Below are 21982 nucleotides of genomic sequence, written 5' to 3'. Positions count from 1 at the left end.
GAGCAGAAGCGCTCTTGATTGTTTTGTATTTCTTGTTCTGTTCCACCAGGAGATCTTGGTGCTGAGCCTGAGTGTGTACTGGATGCATGACAAGGAAACTTCCCTTCCTGACAGAATATTTTTTGGAGGGAGAAGTAATACAAAAAAGTGCAGTTTTCACTTATATTGTGAAATGTGAAAATAAAATCATCAGTTCTTTTTTTTTTTTTTTTTAAAGATTTATTTATTTATTTATATGTAAATACACTGTAGCTGTCCTCAGATACTCCAGAAGAGGGCATCAGATTTCGTTACGGATGGTTGTGAGCCACCATGTGGTTGCTGGGATTTGAACTCAGGACCTTCAGAAAAGCAGTCGGTGCTCTTAACCACTGAGCCATCTCGCCAGCCCCCCAGTTCTTTTAGTTAAAAAAAAAACACAGATACCTTTATACCTTTCTCTCTTCATATTCCCTCCCTTATCCCTCTTTCCTTCCCCACTCCATTTGAGTCTTCTGTTCTAGTCTCCTTCCCCATCCATTCATAACTATCTATTCTATTTCCCTTTCCTCGGGAGATCTATCTGTACTCTCCAGTCCCTTACTCTATACCTAACTGTTGTGGTATTATATAAATTGCGGCTCAGTTATCATTGACGTAACAGCTAATATTCACACGTAAGCTAATACATTACTTATTTGTCTTTCTGGGTCTACGTTATCTGACTCAGTGTGATTTTTTTTCCTAGTTCCTTCCATTTGCCTGCAAATTTCATTATTTCAGTTTTTAAATGGCTGAATAATATTCTGTTGTGTAAATGTACCACATTTTCTCATCCATTGATCTGTGACAGCCATATAGGTTGTTTTCCAACTTCTGGCTATTATAAAGAGCAGCAATGAACATGGGTGAGCAAGTGTCTCTGGGGTGGAATGGAGCATCCTTTGGGTATATGCCTGAGCATATACAAACCACGACAGTGGTATAGTTGAGTCCCGAGGTCTTCAAGTCTCATCTTCCTGAGAAACCACCACACTGATCTCCATAGTGGATGGCAAGTTTGCACTCAGACCAGCAATGGGTGATTGTCCCCCTAACTTCGCATCCTCGCCAGCATTTGTTTTATTGATCTTAGCCAATCTGCTGGGTGTAAGATAAAACCACAAAGTAGTTCTGATTTACATTTCCCTGATGACTAAGGATGTTGAAAGGTTCTTTAAATGTTTCTCAGCCATGGAGTTTCCTCTTTTGAGAATTCTATTTAGATCTGCACCCCATTTTTAAATTGAGTTATTTGGGATTTTTTTTTTGTTTTGTTTTTGTTTCAATCCTAGGATGTTTATTACAAAGGTAAACCTTGATCCTCTAGATGGACTTAAGAGTAAGATTTCTAGTATGGAGTGTGGGCACCAGGACCTCGGAACGTTTTGGATTTATGACCACGGTCAGGCATCTCTAGTCTCGTTCTTAGAGATCGCATCCATGTTCTTTTGGTAATAAGCCATCAGGGCTTTAGAGATGAACTGTCAGATAGCATAAATTTGGACCACATGACCACCACCCTTCTCATGAACCCGGACATCCACACCAGCAAATCTCTCCTTGCCCAGAAGCAGAACTGCCCCCAGTACCTTGTACTGCAGCACGCACAGCTTGATCATCTCCAGGGGATGTCTGTTCACCCATTTCCCCATTTGCAGTGTGCCACGACTGTGCCTATCTTCTTGTGACTGAAGACCTACACAGACTGCAGCTGATCCTGAGATTGTGAACAGTGAGGATGGACACAGCTGGTGCCATCTGAGAAGGGTTTCCTCAATACCTTGGTTTTTTAGGTTCCTTATATATTTTGGATATAGAGTTGGTAAAAAAAAAAAATTCCCATTCTATAGCCTGCTGCTTTGTGTAAATGACACTGCCCTTTGCTGTGCAGAAGATGCTCAGTTTAATGAGGTACATTATTGATCTTAATGCTGAAAATTGCCCTTTGAAGATCTGCGAAGAATTGTGTTGAGATTGTGAAGGGGATTGACTCTGTAGATTGCTTTCGGCAAGATGGTCATTTTTACTATATTAATCCTACCTATCCATGATCGTGGGAGATCTTCCCATCTTCTGAGATCTTCTTCAGTTTCTTTCTACAGTGTCTTAGGGTTTTTCTCGCATGAGTCTTGCACTTGCTTGGTTAGAGTTACCCCATGATATTTTCTATCACTAGAGGCTCTTGGGAATGGCGTTGTCTCTCTCTGTCTACGTGTTGTGTGTACACAGGACGGCTACTGAGTTTTGTGAGTTAATTTTGTATCCAGCTTGTTTGCTGGAAGTGTTTATCAGCTATAGGAGTTTCCCAGTGTCTGAGCATGTGGTCAGTTTTGGAGAAAGCTCTGTGAGGTGCGGAGAAGATAAATTCTTTTGTGTTTGTGGGAAATGTTCTGTAAATAGGTTAGGTCCAATTGGTTTATAAGGTCAGTTAGCAACAGCATTTCTGTTGAGTTTTTGTCTAGATGACCTGTGTACTGGTGGGAGCGGTGACTAAAGTCTTACAGTATTGGTGTATGAGGGGGGGGGTTGGTTTGGTTTGGTTGTTTGGTTTTTTTTTTTATGAAGTGGGGTGCCCTTGAGCTTGGTCCATAGATGTTGAGAATTGCAGTGTCCTCTTAGTGGATTTTTCCTTTGATGGGTGTGCAGTATCCTCCCCTTCGGAATAGCATGGTTTAAAGTCTGTCTTGTCAGATATTAAAATGGCTACATAAGTTTGTTTGTTGATTCCTGTTATTTTGTTGTTCTTGTTGTAGTGGTAGTAGTGGTGTGTGTGTGTGTGTGTGTGTGTGTGTGTGTTTCCCCTCTTTTGATTTGCTGGTCCGAGATTATTTATTCTTTTGTTTTCCTGAGTGTGGTTAATCTTTATAGATTGGAGTTTTTGTTCTAGAGTCTTCTGTAGGACTGGATTTGGTTTTATCATGGAATGTCTTATTTTCTCCATCTTTTGTGATTGAATGTTTTACTGGGTATCATATTCTGGGCTGGCATCTGTGGTCTCTTAGAGTTTGTAAACATCCAGATTTCCCTGTGTTTGAGTTTGTTTATTGATCCTACTTTTACTTTCAGGTCTTGAATTTTTTTTTTTAATTTCCTTCCACTGTTTGTGTTTTCATAGATTTCTTTAAGGGATTCATACATTCCTTCTTTAAGGCCCTCTATCATATCCATAAAGGCTACTCTAAAGTCTTCATCTTGTACTTCAGCTATATTGGAATATTCAGGACCCACTCTGGTAGGGCTGCTGGGCTCTAGTGGAGACAGACTGTCTGGCTATTATTGATTGTGTTTTTATGCAGGCATCTAGGCATATGGGCTTGAGAAGATTTTAACTCTAAGTGCTGGTAATTGGTCCTGTCTTTGTTGGGTGAGTGTTCTGTTCTTTGGTTTCTTTTGTGCTCTCTGGTTCTTAGAAGGCTGTGGTGTTTGTGTGTTGCTAGTAGGGAGTTCTTCCGGATTCCTGCTTGGTGCAGCCAATAGTGTGTTTCTGGGTATTGAGAGATGACACTTAGGAGGGGGATGGGCTAGAAGATGAGGTCTATCTTAGTTAGGGTTTTACTGCTGTGAACAAACACCATGACCGTGACAACTCTTATAAGGACTTTTAATTGGGGCTGGCTTACAGGTTCAGAGGTTCAGTCCAGTATCATCAAGGCGGGAGCATGGCAGCATCCAGGTAGGCATGGGGCTAGTTCCACTTCTTTTTTTTTTTTTTTTTTGTGGTTTTTTTGAAACAGGGTTTTTCTGTGTAGCCCTGGCTGTCCTGGCACTCACTTTGTAGACCAGGCTGGCCTCAAACCCAGAAATCCGCCTGCCTCTGCCTCCCGAGTGCTGGGATTAAAGGTGTGCGCCACCATGCCTGGCGAGAGTTCCACTTCTTATTCTGAAGGCAGCTAGGAGAAGACTGGGTTCCACACAGCTAGGATGAAGATATTAAAGACTATGCCCACAGTAACAAACCTATTCCAAACAAGGCCACACCTAATCCAACAAGGCCACACCTCCTAATAGTGCCACTCCCTGAGCCAAGAATATACAAACCATTATATTCCACTCCCTGGCCCCCATACACTTGTTCAAACGTATGAGTCTATGGGGGGGGGGGCATACCTAAATATAGCATAATGAAAAATACATTTCAAAAATGTATTCAAAATGTATTCAAGGAAGGATGTGTGGGAGAAAGAGAGGAAGACAGAGGACAGAGGAGGAGGTGGAAGGAAAGAGGAGCAGAAGCACATGGCCTGGGGAAACCACAAGTTGAAGGGGTCTCTTATATGGAGAAGATGGTAGTGTAGCAGTAGATCTGCTCAATCTAGGCTCACAGCTTGTATTCATATTAATTCAGTTGTGTTTTCATTGCTGGAGCGTATTTGGATTGGAGATTTACTGTAACACTCAACTATTAGTTCCAGGGGTCAGATATCTTCTTCTGCCTTCCGTGGACATCTGCACACAAGTGGCACTCACTCACACAGACACATGCACATAAATAAAAATAAACCTTAAAAAGTACTTTATCGGGGCAATGGTGGCGCATGCCTTTAATCCCAGCACTTGGGAGGCAGAAGCAGGTGGATTTCTGAGTTTGAGGCCAGCCTGGTCTACAAAGTGACTTCCAGGACATCCAGGGTTATACAGAGAAACCCTGTCTCAAAACACCAAAAAAAAAAAAAAAAAAAGTACTTTAAAAATTGTTTTGTTTTGAGCCAGGCAGTTGTGATGCACATCTTTTTTTTTTTTTTTTTTTTTTTTTAGCAGACTTAATTCTTTTATTTTTCTTGTACAAAACCCTTATGTAGTAGCCACAGCTGGAGCCTGGGTCCTCTGAACAGAGACTCTGGTGTGGGTTTTCACAAGATGATCAGTGAATTCCTGATAAGGAGACTTGGTGAAGACAGTCTCTTTCCAGAGGTCGGGGGTCAGGTAGCTGTAAGTCTTGGAGATGGCATCAAAGGTGGCCTTGGCAAAGTTGCCCAGGGTGGCAGTGCAGCCTCTGGCTGAAGTGTAGCAGTCATCTATATGGGCCATCATCAGGAGCTTCTTGGGCCCAAGAGCAGAGACAATGCCAGTGCCTCTGGGAGCAGGGATGAGACGCACCAGCACAGAGCCGCAGCGGCCTGTCACCTTGCATGGAACAGTGTGGGGCTTGCCAATCTTGTTCCCCCAGTAGCCTCTCCTCACAGGGACAATGGAAAGCTTGGCCAAAATGATGGCCCCTCGGATGGCAGTGGCAACCTCCTTGGAGCACTTAACACCAAGACCAACATGACCGTTGTAGTCCCCAATAGCGACGAAAGCCTTGAACCTGGTCCACTGGCCAGCCCGAGTCTGCTTCTGCACTGGCATGATTTTCAGAACCTCATCCTTTAGGGACGCACCCAGGAAGAAGTCAATGATCTCAGACTCCTTAATGGGCAGGGAGAACAGGTAGATCTCCTCCAAGGACTTGATCTTTATGTCCTTAACCAGGCAGCCAAGCTTGGTGACGGGGATCCACTCCTTGTCTTCAGCTTTACCTCCACGAGCCCCTCGGCCACGACCGCGGCCCCTAAAACCGCTGCCGAATCCTCCGCAGAAGCCACCGCGGCCTCCTAATCCTGCCCGCCCCGCCGCGCCCCCCACCCCCACCCCGTCCTCCGGGCCCTCCCGCTGCCATTTGGTGTTTTCCCGAAGAAGAAGATGCGTGATGTACATCTTTTATCTCAGCTCTCAGTATGCAGAGACAGGCAGATCACTGAATTTGGGGCCAGCCTCGTTTACAGAGCAAGTTCCAGGACAGCCAGGAATACACAGAGAAACCCTGTCTCAAAAACAAAACGTAACAAAACAGAACAAAAATAAATAAATAATTTAAAAAAAGTAAGTATTCAAAACTGAAAAAGACAATTTAAAAAAGTCCCCTAGTCAAAAAAAAAAAAAAAAAAAAAAAAAGTCCCCTAGTCTATAGCAGTCTCAACGATGTTAAAAATCCAAAGTTCAAAGTCTCTTCTGAGATCCATCCAATCACTTAACTGTAATCCCCAAAGCAAGACAGGAAACCAGCTGGGCAAACTCCAAACTCTGCATCTCTGTGACTGATGTCAAAGCGGTCCTCAGATCTCCAACTCCTTTTTCATCTTTGTTGACTGCAACAAACTGCTTTCTCCTGGGCTGACTCCACTCCCTGTTGGCAGCTTTCCTCAGCAGATAGCCCACAGCTCTGGCATCTCGAACATCGTGGGGTCTCCAAGGCAAGTTCTTTGCATGACCCCTTCAGTCCTGGGCCTTCAACTGCAATTGAAGGTGCACCTTCACTAATGGCCTCCCGTGGCCTCTCACAGTGCAAAGCTTCAGCTGCTCTTCATGATCCCTTCATGCCTTCAAAACCAGTGCCACCTGGGTGATTTACGCACTAAGTACAGCTGCAGCATGAGGTACAACCCTGGCTATCTCTGAAACATAGCTGCTGCTTCTTCTTCTTCTTCTTCTTCTTCTTCTTCTTCTTCTTCTTCTTCTTCTTCTTCTTCTTCTTCTTCTTCTTCTTCTTCTTCTTCTTCTTTTTTTTTTTTTTTTTGAGACAGGGTTTCTCTGTGTAGCCCTGGCTGTCCTGGAACTCACTCTGTAGATCAGGCTGGCCTCAAACTCAGAAATTCACCTGCCTCTGCCTCCCAAGTGCTGGGATTAAAGGCGTGCATGCCACCATGCCCAGCTCGCTGGTCTCTTCTTAATCACCACTAATTTCTTAGTTCCAGCTATCCAGCATCAATTGTCCCAAAGTCTCCTTCTCCTCTTGACTATAAAGCCAGAGACACGTGGCCGAGGTTATGTATGTTCTGCTGCTTGCTGGAGCCAGAACATGGTCCCTTGTTCTATTACATCATCATGGGCTTTCGGCTTTCCAACTCCATCACATTGCCTAGGTTAGCTGTCATGTGACTTGCTCTGCAGATTGACCTTGAACTCAGAGGTCAGCTTGCCTCCGTTTCCTGGAATTAAAGGCAGGTACTACCTTGCCTGGGCCTGAGATTTTCATGGCCACTATGCCTCAAGATCTCCAAGTCAAGATCCAGGTCAGAAACCTGTCTTCCAGCCGCAAGAGCTGGATCACAGGTGTACCCTCAATTTCTGGATTGCAGTTCATTCCAGATGTAATCAAGTTGACAATGAGAATAACCATCACAACACACCCCTTGTCATCTTGACACAAATCATATCTCGTGTTCAAATGAAACAATAACCAGGTCATAAATATGCCCATCATGATGTAACCATCCTTTGTACAATGGCAAATGCACTGTAAATTTAGAATAGGTCAATGTCCTGTGGGAACATCCTTTTAGTATCTCAACTTAAAGAGTGGTTGATATTCTCTCAATTGATGTTAAGGAAATTGGAAATCAGCACAAATGTCTATACAAATGTGTTCTTAACAAAATGAAACAGAAGCACTCATACCACTTATAATCCTTGTTTCTGCAACTGGTCACGTGGCCTTAGATGATATTTATAACTACTACCCATTCTGTATTCCCTCCACCCTCTGCAAGCACCTCACAAGGTCTTGGCTCTTTTCCTGGAGGAGAGACCCATACCTTCATTCTTGATGCATCTGTGCCCTTTGTCATCCTGCTTGTATTAGCTTTTTGTAGTTTCCCATGACTTTAATCACGGAACATGGTAGTACTAAGAGACTCCATGTGGTTGCTGGGATTTGAACTCAGGACCTTCGGAATCAGTGCTCTTAACCTCTGAGCCATCTCTCCAGCCCAGGGGGGGGGTATTTTTCAAGACGAGATTTCTCTGTGTAGCCCTGGCTGTCCTGGAACTGACTCTGTATACCAGGCTGGCCTCAAACACAGAGCTGGAAGCTTTCTGAGTCACTTGGTAATGGGCCTGAGTAACACACTCAAGTGAGGATTGTGCTGTCTCCAGAATCCAAATAGACCCACTAAACGTTGTGCTTCTTTCTAGGTGGTGGGAGGGGACAGGTACAATAACGTATCCTTCATCTAAGAAGGAACATCTCTGCATGCCCCACACTACTGAACTAAGGATTTTACTGAGGTAGATGGTCCTTGAATTTTGGTTGGATTTATTTCCTGTCCTCTTATACATATGTATTACCAATGAGCCCCAAATGGTTCCTACCACCTGTTCACTTGGTCCAATCAGCATAATGTCATCAATATAGTCCACCACTGTGATATTTTGTGGAAGAGATAAATGATCAAGATCCCCTCTAACTAAGTTATGGCACAGGGCAGAGAATTATTATCTCCTTGAGTCAAAACGGTAAAGGTATACTGCTGGCCTTGTCAACTGAAAGCAAACTGCTTCTGGTTGTCCTTATAGATGGGTACTGAGAAGAAGGCATTTGCTAGATCAATAGCTGCACACCAAGTACCAAGAGATGTGTTAATTTGTTCAAGTAAGGAAACTACATCTGGTACAGCAGCTGCAATTGGAGTTACTACCTGATTTAGTTTTCAATAGTCAACTGTCATTCTCCGTGATCCATCTGTCTTCTGCACTGGCCAGATAGGAGAGCTAAAATGAGATGTGGTGGGAACCACCACCCCTGCATCTTTTAAGTCCTTGATGGCAGTAATTTCTGCAATTCCTCCAGGAATATGATACTGTTTTTTCTGCTTTTACGGATAAACAGATACGCAGTAGGCTTCCTGTCTATTTCATACCTGAAAACTCCCTCACCAACCCTTGAAACAGCCCCACGGCTTGAAATAATGCCTCTTTCACATGAGGAAATTAATGCCTCAGAGTCTAATAAACCAGCAGTGACTTCCTCTGAAGAAAATGCCGGGCAAGACAACCTTGAACTCAGGGGTCAGCCTGCCTCAGTCTCCTGGAATTAAAGGCAGGTACTACCTTGCCTAGGCCTGAGATTTTCATGGCCACTATGCCTCGAGATCTCCAAGTCAATATCCAGGTCAGACAACTGTCTTCCAGCCTCAAGAGCTGGCTCACAGGTGTGCCCTCCATTTCTAGACTGTAGTTCATTCCAGATGTAATCAAGCTGACAACTAGAAATAGCCATCACAGAGGGCTTTCTCACAGTCCAGGAGAGGATGTTGGATCCCCTAGACTGACTACAGGAGTTTTGAGGCACCCAGTGTGGATGCTGGTCTCTGAAGTCTGACAAGAGCAGCTAATGCTCTTAATGACAGAGACATCGCATGAAGCAGATTTTAATCGTTACGAGGACTGACTTAGTACTGCCGGCATGAGCTAACGCTCCCCCTCATAGTACCAGTCAGCCGTGTGGGACATAAAATGGAGATTATGAGACTTCCCACGCCTATTCTAACTTTCTCCTTTGTTCCTTCAAACTGTAAAAAGGCAGATCCTTTTTCTTTTTCTTTTTCTTTTTTCTTGATTTTATTTTCGAGACAGTCTCATGTAGCTCAAGCTGCCTTCAAACTTACCATAGAGCCAAGAAAGACCTTGAACTTATGAATTTATGGTCCTCCTGTCTCCACACCTTCTCAAGTATTAGGATTATAGGCATGTGCCACTCATGCTGGTAGCTGACATAATTTTCTTTCTTCCTTCTGCTGTAGTTAAAAACAAAACAAAACAATATTTCTGGAATTTTCTATACCTATACCTCAACATAGCTTTGGAATGTTTCCATCTTCCATGGACCGCACTGTTTTGTGATATCTGTACTGGCCTTCCCAGCATTCCTAGGGCCGGTTTCCTTTTGAGCTTTCTACTCCAAAGACTGAGTGGAGGGAACAATCAGTCCCTGCAGGTTTGGCCTCACCTCTCAGGAGCCAGGACCAGCATGTCCTTTGAGCATCAGTTCACAGTCCCCTTGGGCATGGTGGGGCCCACAGGCAGGGCAATCAGAGCTCTTTGTTAAACAGCGATGAAGGCCGGAGCACAAGTAACTGTGTCCTTTGTGCTGCCAACTTCAGTCTTTCAATAAATGAGTGTCCAGGTAAGCCCTGTCTCACATCTGTGCTGTGGTTCTTTTGCTTCTGTAAGAAATACTCAAGACAGGTAGGCACTGAGAAGAAAGGCTTGGCGCATGGTTCCGCCCACAGTCAGCTAGGATTGCTTTCTGATCTGTAGTAAGATGGAAAGGCTATGGCAGAACTGAACTGCTGGTCTCACTGCAGCCAAGTAACAGAAAGCAAAGGGGGCCCAGGCCAGCCTGGTCTACAAAGTGAGTTCCAGGACAGCCAGAGCTACACAGAGGAACCCTGTCTCGAAAAACCAAAAAAAAAAAAAAAAAAAAAAAAAAAAAAAAAGAAAAAAAAGAAAAACCAAAACAAAACAACAAAAAAAGTCCTGCTCTTCCAGGGAAGCCGCCAGCGATATGCCTCCTCCAGCTAGACCCCTCTTCCTAAGAACCCACTCAGCGGTGAAGTCAGACGGAGCGTTTCACTGGTGAGTTTAGCAGCCTGAGAAGCCAAATGCTGCGGAGAGCCCATGGCTCAGGATTTCCTCCTTACCACACAGTCCTTTGAGGGATGTGAGACACATTTCATATCCAAACAGCGACAGGCAGCAGGCTCCATGCTGCTATCGCCAGTGCGGTGGAGCCTGGGATAAGCGACAGGCAGCAGGCTCCATGCTGCTGTCGCCAGTGTGGTGGAGCCTGGGATAAGCGGCAGGCAGCAGGCTCCATGCTGCTGTCGCCAGTGCGGTGGAGCCTGGGATAAGCGGCAGGCAGCAGGCTCCTTGCTGCTGTCGCCAGTGCGGTGGAGCCTGGGATAAGCGGCAGGCAGCAGGCTCCTTGCTGCTGTCGCCAGTGCGGTGGAGCCTGGGATAAGCGACAGGCAGCAGGCTCCTTGCTGCTGTCGCCAGTGTGGTGGAGCCTGGGATAAGTTTCCTTTTCCTTAAAAACCACATCTGATGTTCAGACATTGTACTGGCATTACCTACGTTTTCCACCCAACGGTGACCAGTGTGATCCTATGACATCACCAACACCAACCGAGGCTCTCATCAGGAAACAGCACACATTGCCACATTTTGTCTATATTTGTAAATGTCTTCATCAGCATCGGAATGTGTAAATGTTTCACTGTGACACTTGGAAGCTGACTAACATCTTAACTGTCCCCATTCCTACCAAGAGAAATCTCATCTTTGCCCTCTGGCCTCTGACCTCCTCCCAGCGACATCATCTTACCTCCTTCATTTCAAGACATCCACTGACCCAGGGGATGCCCTTAAAGCCAGGTTCTACGGACACATGGTGGGTGACTTATGAAAACAGGACGCAAGATCTTGACCTATTTAGGGGTGAGAATCAGTAAACAGGCTTGCTTGCTTTCTTCCTTCCTTCCTTTCTTTCTTTTTTTAATGTATTTTTAAAATTTATTTATTTATTATATGTAAGTATACTGTAGTTGTCTTCAGACACACCAGAAGAGGGTGTCAGATCTCATTATGGATGGTTGTGAGCCACCATGTGGTTGCTGGGATTTGAACTCAGGACCTTTGGGAGAGCAGTCAGTGCTCTTAACCACTGAGCCATCAGTGGTTGTCAGCCCTTCTTTTTGCAAGACAGGGTTTCTCTGTGTAGTTCTGGCTGTCCAGGAATTCTCTCCAGTCTAGACTGGAACTCAGAGATCCACAAGCCTCTGCCTTCTGGGTGCTAGGATCAGAAGTGTATACAATATGCCCAGCTCCTGATTTTCTTTTCAAAAGACAAAGAAATTGGCCCCTCTAATTAAGTTCATGAATGACAACTCGGAGGCTTATTATTTATTAACAGTGCTTATGGCCTTTTGCTTTATGGGGGGAGCAGGTGTGTGTGAATGTTCATATGTTGCAGATATATGTATATGCAGTACACACATGTGGGGATGCAAGTGGGGGCCAGAGGTCAACACTGGGTTGCTCCTCAGGCTTTCTTTCTTTCTTTCTTTCTTTCTTTCTTTCTTTCTTTCTTTCTTTCCCTCTCTCTTTCTCTCTTTCTTTCTCTCTTTCTTTCTTTCTTTCTTTCTTTCTTTCTCTCTCTCTTTCTCTCTTTCTCTCTTTGTTCTTTCTTTCTTTCTAAGATTTATTTATTTTATGTATATGAGCACAGTGTAGTTGTCAGACACACCAGTAGAAGGCATCAGATTCCATTACAGATGGTTGTGAGCCACCATGTGGTTGCTGAGAATTGAACTCAGAACCTCTGGAAGAGCAGTCAGTGCATCAACATACTGGACACCACCTTTTGGGTTTTGTTTGTTTGTTTTTTGAGACAGAGTCTTGGGGCTGGAGAGGTCTCTTAGTAGTTAAAAGCTCTATAATCTCAAGGGTTGGAGATTACAGCACCCATCAGGATCCCAGCACCTTATTAGTAACAAGTGGGGTGTTCCACAAATGCCTGGAACTTCAGCTCTGAGGGAGCTAATGCCCTCAACTGGTCTCTGCACACTCACACAGCAAGCACATGTGCACACACACACACACACACTGTACACACACACACTGTACACACACACACTGTACACACACACACACACTGTACACACACACACTGTACACACACACACACACACACTGTACACACACTATCTTAGTCAGGGTTACTGTTGCTATGATGAAACACCAGGACCAAAGCAACTTGGAAGTTAATTTGGTTCACACTTCCACATTGTTCATCACTAAGGGAAGCCGGAACAGAAACTCAAACAGAATACAGGAGCTGATGCAATGGCCGTGGAGGGTGCTGCTTACTGGCTTGCTTCCATGGCTTGCTCAGCCTGCTTTTATTTATTTGTTTGTTTGTTTGTTTATTGAGACAGGGTTTCTCTGTGTAGCCCTGGCTGTCCTGGAACTCACTCTGTAGACCAGGCTGGCCTCAAACTCAGAAATCTGCCTGCCTCTGTCTCCCAAGCGCTGCTTGGCTCAGCATGCTTTCTTATACAACCCAGGCCCACCAGCTCAGGGATGGTACCACTCACAATGTCAATCGCTAACTAAGAGTATACCTTACAGGCTTGCCTATGACCTGACCTTATGGAGACATTTCCTTAGTGACGGCTCTCCCTCCTCTCAGGTGTACTGAGGTATTTAGGAATATGCGCATATATAAACAAAGAAAAGGAGTCATGAGATGGAGAGAATACAAGGGGGAGAGAGTGTATGAGCATTGTTAAGGTGAGCAGAGGGAAAGGAAAAAATGATATAACCAGATTTTAATTTCAAAAAAATTAGTATTAAAAAGTTAAATAAAGGGCCAGGCAGTGGTGGCTCACACCTTTAATCCCAGCACTTGGGGGGCAGAGGCAGGTGGATTTCTGAGTTCGAGGCCAGCCTGGTCTACAGAGTGAGTTCCAGGACAGCCAGGGCTACACAGAGAAACCCTGTCTCAAAACAAACAAACAACAAAAAAAGTAAATAAAATTTAAATACATTAAAATTGAAAAAAAAGGGAAGTCCAGGCTGGCCCAGAACTCATGCTCTTCCCGCTTTAGCCTCCCAAGTGCTGGGATTGGAGACGTGAGTGCACTACCACTTGAAAACTCTCAAGCGTCTAAGTGTGAGCAGATATCCAATTCAGCAGACAGAAGAGATGCATCTGATGTCAAATCTCCTGTGTACAACTTAACAAGAGCCAGCCTCCACCCATGCCTCTTCTCAGGGGTAACGTCTTTATCTCTCTTCTGTTTGGAATACGAGAGTCGGGGTGATCTATAAAGAATAGTGGTTCATTTAGTTTCCCATTCCGGAGGCTAGGGAGTCTGACATCGGTGCAGGCATCTAAGAACACCCACTTCCTGAATCCCTCCAGGCTTTGCACAGTGGTGCACACCTTTAATCCCAGCACTTAGGCAGAAGTGGACAGATCTCTGGTAGTTTCAGGCCAGCCTGGTCTACATGGTGAGACTCTGCCTCAAAGGGGAGAAAAGGAGGAGGAAGAGAAGTCCGTGACTCACCGTGTGACGCCCTCAGCTGGGTTGTGGTGGCTGAGAATGGACTTGGACATCACCCCTGCGGGGGAGTGCGGCACAGACTGAGCTCTTCACAGTGTCCCCACACCCATCACTGTCCCCACACCCGTCACAGCCAACTCCGTAAGAAGAGAAGAAAACAGGAATAAGCCTCCATATGGAATCTCCCAGCATAGCAAGCGAGACAAACCCAGAAGAGGAACTGTGAGATCCTATAGGTAGGGAGGCCCCACGGGCTTCCAGAGGGGATCATAACCTAGAAATGGAGTAGATCCCACCTCTGTCCCTCCCCTCTTGAGTTCCAGGACAGCCTGGTCTACCAAGTGAGCTGGAGGACAGTCAAGGCTACATAGTGAGACAAAGTGAACAGAGAGAGACAGAGACAGTGACAGACAGACGACAAACTAATTACAGTCCGATTTGGGCCAGCGAATAGGCACCAAATGCTGGCCTGCCATGCCCAGTTTGCCCAGTAATTCCTGTTCTTTCCCCACTGTTTTCAGCCCCTGATAACCAAGTGTTCCTAATGACAGTATAAGCCCTGCTCAGGGACTGACTTTCTCCTGTTGCCTCAGATTAGGGAGCCTTTGTCTCAAGATGGGGTAACTGTATTATGTGACTGTCCACTCTGACAGCACTCAGACCCCTCCCATCCCTGTCAAGTCCTGCAGCCTCATAAGCCAAACTGTGAGGCTCTTGTCTTTCCCAATCCAGGCAGTTCAGAGGCTGTGTTCCCCGAGTGTCACAGTTCCTGGGCTGGGCCGTTGCTAGGGCTTCTGTTCATCAGGTCTGGGGTTTCCCTTCTTCTGTACTGAAGATTGGTCCTGAAGGGTCTCTTCCCAGTTTTCCTGCCGAATCACAGCTAGTACTGTGGGTGGTGTCTGCATGCCTCTTTCTCATGATCATTGGCTTACGCGGGTGCCTTAGCTGCAAGCCTAACCACTCACGGTTGTCACGTGATCCTGCCCCATAGATACTACTCTCAGACATTGTGAAGTGTTCTCTAGTCCATCGGCAGTGTTGGGGGTGTCCCCATACAGCCAGGGAAGATTCATTCATTCATCAAAGAGGCATGCAACTCCATACCACAGACAAGATGGCCACCTAGGATCCCCACATAAATACCCCACCTTCAGAGGAGAGGCCTTGATCGCATGCCTCACCGATCACTCATAGCAGAGGCAGTGCACTTGCCACTACAGCAAGAAAGCAAGCCATTTCAGGCCACAGAGGGGAGACACATGGGGACGGGCTTCACAGATGTCCCACCCTCAGGCAGCACAGTTCCGTCTCATACTACCCACATCTGGGCCAATGCGCCTCCCAAACTCACCTTTGCCCCTTTCCTGTCCCTGTTGAACCATCGAGTGTTGTGTGGCTTTTCCTGGGTTACCTTTTCCCATTTACTACCAGTGGGGCAACAGCAGCCCAAGGAAGTGTTTCTACTCAAATCCAAGCTGCAAGAGCCAAGGATTTAATTAGAGAAACGTGCCCAAGTGTGGGAAGCTTCCTGGCAGCTAGTCACCAGAGGAGAGTCTCCCCAGCAACTGTTAACTGACTATGTCCTCAGGGAGAGAAGGGGTCTCCAGAGCCTCAGGAGCTCATGGGCTTCCTGTGCCCTTGAGCTCAGAGAGCCTCGTAAGCCCTGTTTCCTCCTATGAAGAAGTGTTCATGGGCCCACTCCTGGATGGAAGGGTCCAGTGCTCACAGATGCTCACAGATGCTCTGACCTGAACACGGTAACAGCTGCATCATGACAGAGGACAGAGTGCCACCGCATGCCACAGTGACCCCGTGTCTGGAGAAGAATGCAGACATGAGGTGTGTACTGTGTAGTGTATGTGTTCAAGGAACAGAGTCAGGGACTCAGCTTTCATGTGATAACAATGGGTATACATGAGGGCAGCTACCACACACACACAACACACACAAACATACTGCACACACACACACACACACCACATACACACACCACACAACACATAAACCTCATACACACACACACACTACACACATATACACACATATACACCACACACACACACTCATCACACACACGTACACCACACATACATACACCACACACATACACACATATACGCACACATACGCTCCCACACACACACACAGATAATATCTCACACCGAAAAACAAAATACCTTGCACCTGAGGCTACAGGACTAATGACAAAAGCTAAGGGGACCGGTGACTCCTAGAGAACAGGAAAATAGCTGTCTGGGGAGCCCCCCAATTTTTTCATATATTTTATTTACACGTATTTTCAATGTAAATTTATTTTATTTTATTTTGTTTTTTCAAGACAGAGTTTCTCTGTGTAGCGCTTGCTGTCCTAGAACATGACCTGAGGCTGCCAGTGGCCACGGATTCCTGGGTTCCTGAAAGGAAAGCTGGGGGTGGAAGGGAAGGACAGCGAGAGAAACAACGAGCCAAGACAAAGTTCTCTGATCAAGGCTCAAATGAAAACCCAAGGACCCATCCCTTTGTTTCCGCTGGGTTCTGTTGCTTGTTTCAGCAGGATTGAGCTGCAAAGCAGGCTCTTCAGCAGCTCAGGGGGCGGGCAGTTCTCAGTTCTCTGGCAGAAGAGGTAGAGGTAGCAAGGCCAGACTCCAGTGTGGGAGGAGGGTTGTTTAGCCAACTCAAGGCTGGGGGAAAGGCACATTGATCTACAGACCAGACTGGCCTCGAACTCAGAGATCTGTCTGCCTCCAAGTACTGGGATTAAAGGTGTTCACCACCACCACCTGGCATACATTTTTTTTTAAAAGATTTATTTTATTTATTATATGTAAGTACACTGTAGCTGTCTTCAGACACTCCAGAAGAGGGAGTCAGATCTCGTTACAGATGGTTGTGAGCCACCTTGTGGTTGCTGGGATTTGAACTCTGGACCTTCGGAAGAACAGTCGGGTGCTCTTACCCACTGAGCCATCTCACCAGCCCATACATTTTTATCTTCATGAAAATTACAAATAAAAAATTACAAATAAAAATACTCTGGGCAGCACACACCTTTAATCCCAGCCCTGGGAGACAGAGGCAGGTGGATTTCTGAGCTTGAAGCCAGCCTGGTCTAGAGAGAGAAGTCCAGGACAGCCAGGGCTACACCAAGAAACCTTGTTCCAGTAAAAAACAAAGGTTCTGGTAACATGTCTAAACAAATCAAGGTCAGGAATGGAAGCCACTATGGTGCCTCCTCCTGGGAAATAGTGAAGAGAATTGAAATCCACATACAGGTCACTCGCTTTCTGTGGTAAGACTGAGATGAAGAGAGGAACCATGGCCATCTGGCACTGTGGTTCCTGCACGGAAGCAGTGTCTGGCAGAACCTGGACCTACAACACTGTGGGAATCATCAGAGGGGTCTGCTATGAGAAGTCTAAAGGAACTGAGAGACTAGGAGAATCACTATCATTTGAGGCACGTCTGACCCCTGCAAGATATAGGTTAATTCACGTGAAAAAAAAAAATCTGGGCTGGAGAGATGGCTCAGTGGGTAAGAGCACTGACTGCTCTTCCAAAGGTCCTGAGTTCAAATCCCAGCAACCACATGGTGGCTCACAACCATCCATAATGAGATCTGACGCCCTCTTCTGGTGTGTCTAAAGACAACTACAGTGTACTTATGTATAATAATAAGTAAATATTTAAAATACATAAAAATAACTGAGTCTGGAGAGATGGCTCAGTGGTTAAGAGTGGAGTTGGATTTCCAGCACACATGTCAGGCAGCTTACAGGTACCTTTCACTGCAGCCCTGGGAGTCCTGAAGCCTCTGGCCTCTTATGTGCCAGACATATAATAAAAAATAACAAAAAGTCTGTTTTTTTTTTTTTTAAAGTACAACTATCTGAAAGGCTGAGTGTTTGGCCTAGCAGTACAGTACTTGCCTAATATGTACAAGACTCTACACTTTAATTTTTCCCCTTCCCTTTTTCCCTCTTGCTCCAGGTCCCGCTTGCTCCGGAACCCCCTCCTCACTCCAGCCCCCGTTTGCTCCGGCCCATAGGTTCTTTATTTATTTTTCATTACGGATGGTTGTGAACCACCATGTGGTTGCTGGGATTTGAACTCATGACTTCTGGAAGAGCAGTCAGTGCTCTTACCCACTGAGCCATCTCACCAGCCCTAATTTTTTTTATTATTATAATTCATGGGTATGGGTGTTTTGCCTCTCTCTCTCTCTCTCTCTCTCTCTCTCTCTCTCTCTCTCTGTGTGTGTGTGTGTGTGTGTGTGTGTGTGTGGACTATGTGCATGGCTGGTTTGTGGAGGCCAGAAAATGACATGAACTGAGTTACAAATGGTGTAGCAACCAGCACTCTGAGGTTTGGAGCTGTTTCTCCAGACCTGATCTTTTCCCCTCCCTCTTATTCCCCCTTCCTTCCTTCCTTCCTTCCTTCCTTCCTTCCTTCCTTCCTTCCTTCCTTCCTTCCTTCCTTTCCTTCTTTCTTTCTTTGTTCCTTTTCTTTCTTTCTTCTTCTTCTTTTTTTTTTTTTTGGTTTTTCGAGACAGGGTTTCTCTGTGTAGCCCTGGCTGTCCTGGAACTCACTTTGTAGCCCAGGCTGGCCTCGAAATCAGAAATCCGCCTGCCTCTGCCTCCCGAGTGCTGGGATTAAAGGTGTGCGCCACCACGCCCGGCTTCTTTTTTTTTTTTTTTTAAGACAGGGTCTCACCATGTAGCCTCTGACTTAAAGTAATTCTCCTGCCTCAGTCTCCCAGTTGCCATTACTACAGTTGGGAGCTGAAATATCATGGCTTTGTGTTAAGCCAGGAATGATGGTGCACACCTTTAGTTCCAGCACTTGCAAGGCAGAGGCAGGTAGACTTCTGTGGGCAAGGCCACCTAGTCTACACAGTGAGTGTCAGAACAGGCATGTGGAGAGATCACGTCTCCAAAGAACAAAACAGAAGCTGTTTTAACAGGGCACGTGCCTATAGTTTTAGCTCTTTGGAAGCTAAGGCAAGGGGACATTAATTTCCGAGGCCAGTCTGGGTCATATAGTTTTAATTATCACAAAAAGAAGATGGTTGTAAAGAGAGAGCCCTGACCAAGGCCTTTCAGTGATTTATATTTCATCTTTATAAGAAATGATTGGTACAGCTGTAGCAATCAAAGTATGGCGATGATCTTTACAACTTAAAGGCATAACTGTTTTATTTAGCTTGCACTTCAGTGAGTGGGCAGTTGCACAGGCCTGTAACCTCTTCTCTCAGGAGAAAGCCGGTAGAGCATCCGTTAGAGGCTGGCCTGGCTATGCAGTGAGTTCTAGTCCAGTGTGGGACACACAGCTAGACACGGTATCAAGAGGAGAACAGGAGAAAGAAATAGAGTAGCGACAGCCACTGTGCAGCTGCTGACACAGCCTTGCAGGACAGGACCTTACGGGCTCTATGGGCTACAGTCCCACCCTTCAGTTGCCTGGATCACAGGCGCATGAGTGAGGAAGCCGGATTGGAAGTGGATCTCACCCCAGCTGCAGAGCTCTTACTGTTACTTGGGGCTTCAGTGGTCCCAGATGAGGCTGGGGGTGAGGCAAAATGTAGCCTTTCTGTTCTGCTCTTTCTAAGCTCCACCCACAGAAAGAACCAAGGCGCACCGCACCAGGAGTGTTGTTTTATGCTATGAAGCGTGGGGATTTTGTTTTGTTTTGTTTCTACTTCTGTTTCTCTATGTAGACCACACAGTATCCTTCTGCCTCAGCCCGTAATCGAGTGCTGAGATTAGAAGTATGCATTGGCTTATTTGTTTTTGAGATGGGGTTTCCCTATGTAGCCCAGGCTGTGCACAAGCTTGCCTCCCCAGTGCCAGGATGCAGGCATACATCAGCACACATGCTTTATGGTGGGGTTTTGTACAGAGATGGATAACTAAACTAAATACTATGGGGAAAGTGTGTAGTTGTATATTAATGTACATAGAGTAAACCAGAGAACGTCTGTAACTCTTAGAATACTACATTGGGGCTGGTGAGATGGCTCAGCGGTTAAGAGCGCCGACTGCTCTTCCAAAGGTCCTGAGTTCAAATCCCAACAACCACATGGTGGCTCACAACCATCCATAACGAAGTCTGATGCCCTCTTCTGGAGTGTCTGAAGGCAGCTACAGTGTACTTACATATAATAAATAAATAAATAAATAAATAAATAAATAAATAAGAATACTACATTGATCAAAGGACACTAAGTTAATTATGACCCTGTTCCAATGTTGTACATACATATATATATATATATATACACACACACACACATATATATATATATATATATATATATATATATATATATACATATATTTCAAGACTATCCAATGAGAAAAGCAAAATGTCTCTCTCTCATCCTTTTGGATATTGATGGAGATGCCACAGGAAGATTACTTCAAGGGATTAAAGTAGCAGACAGGAAATCCTCTGATTAAAAAGAAGTTGGGCATAATGGCACCAGTCCCAGCACTGGTGAAGAAGAAGCAGGAGATCACAAGTTCAAGACCACCCCAGGCTGCAGAGCAAGACCTTGCCTTGAAAGAAGGTGGAGAAAGTCAGAGAACTGGCTCAACAGGTAAGGGCACTGTGGACAAGCTTGAGGACCCAAGGTCAGTATCTGGACCCTATGGAGCAGAAGAAAAGAACCGATCTCCACTTGTGCACATGCAGCACACGCACACACGCACGCGCACACACACACTCGGCTGCTCTAACGTGTACGGACAGCATTAGGATGGCTGCAAGTGCACTGAGCTGAGATTACAAAACCAGCAGCGAAAAGGCCACAGCTATATTTGGAAGAAGGAAGAGACCGACCCAGTGCCTAGGGTGGGTGGTGTAACAGCAGCGGCAGATGACCAAGAGGAAGCAGAGCTTCACCACTTTCATCATGTTTGTCTTTGCAACCAGAAGAAGATGCTCAGGATTAAAATGACTTGAGGTTGCAGTTAGGGGCTGGAGTCGATGGCAAAGCAGTGGTGAAGTAGCTGCTGGGATGATGTTTGAAGAAAGTAGGAGGAGGAGGAGGAGAGCAAACTAACGAGAGAGAGAGAGAGAGAGAGAGAGAGAGAGAGAGAGAGAGAGAGAGAGATCCTCCGGGAAGAGGAGAAGGGCTTTAACTCCATCAAGGAGGTGTAGACCACAGACTTGGATCTCGTCCTCCCTCTAGAGTCCAACAGAAGCTGTGTGCAGTCTTGCAGCCATTGTAGACAACTGTTGAGTGAAAGGTTTGGAAAAAAGAACATACTGCAAATGATCAATGCCGTTCTACCTTGCGCTTGTAAACTATCTGGAATGAGTTAGCCTTGAATTCTGGTCTCCCTGTGGCCGTCTGCGTGCAGGGCAGGAACAGCAGGAAGTTGCATGAGCTAAGTGAACTTCCCTTCCCTGTCCCCCCACAGCAGCAGCAGCAGCAGCGTTACCATACTGCTGACAGGGAACTCTGGGCCTTTGTTTGCTTTGGGCCTTGATCTCAGAAAGCAAAAAGCGACAAAGTCCTTTGGGAAAATCAGATGACATAAGGAAACACGGGCAGTCGGTTGGTGGCTCCCCAACAGTTTCAACATCAGCCAAGCAAGTGTGGTGCTGCACACCTGTAATGCCGGCACCTGAGAGGCAGAGGCAGGGGGAGCTGGACATTGAGAGCTAGCCTGGACTACATAGGGAGACTTGATTTCAAAACCTACCATAGAAGCTGGGCCTGCGGCCACAGGCCTGTAATTCCAGCTACCCTGGAAATGGAGTAAAGAGAAACACAGCTTCCAAGCCAGCCTGAACTCAGGGCTACTCAAGAGTATTCTGGGTGACTTATCAGGCCCTGTCTCAAAACACAACTGTGAGGATCAGTTCAAAGGCATCCTCAGCAACATAGCAAGTTCAAGACCAGTTTTGAGGACTAGAAAAAAACCAGAAACACTAGAATAATCGGGCAGGGCACGGTGGTTCATCCTTTAACCCCAGCACTTGGCAGAGGAATGAGAATCTGAGTTTGAGGCAAGCCTGGACTACATAGTGAGTTCAAGGCTAGCCAGAGGCACATAGAAAGACCCTGTCTCAAA

General features: G+C 45.8%; 1 pseudogene; it reads right to left on the bottom strand.

Moving 5' to 3' along the window:
- Positions 1-4793: 4793 nt before the first annotated feature.
- On the bottom strand, positions 4794-5715 carry LOC110298067 (small ribosomal subunit protein uS5 pseudogene; annotated as a pseudogene).
- Between the last annotated feature and the right edge of the window lie 16267 nt (positions 5716-21982).

The sequence above is a fragment of the Mus caroli genome, unplaced genomic scaffold (assembly GCF_978045245.1).
Source record: "Mus caroli unplaced genomic scaffold, Mus_caroli_1 scaffold_8, whole genome shotgun sequence".
NCBI classification, from domain to species: Eukaryota; Metazoa; Chordata; class Mammalia; order Rodentia; family Muridae; genus Mus; species Mus caroli.
Note: the sequence above shows the minus strand (reverse complement) of the source record. Positions and strands in the feature narration are given on the sequence as shown.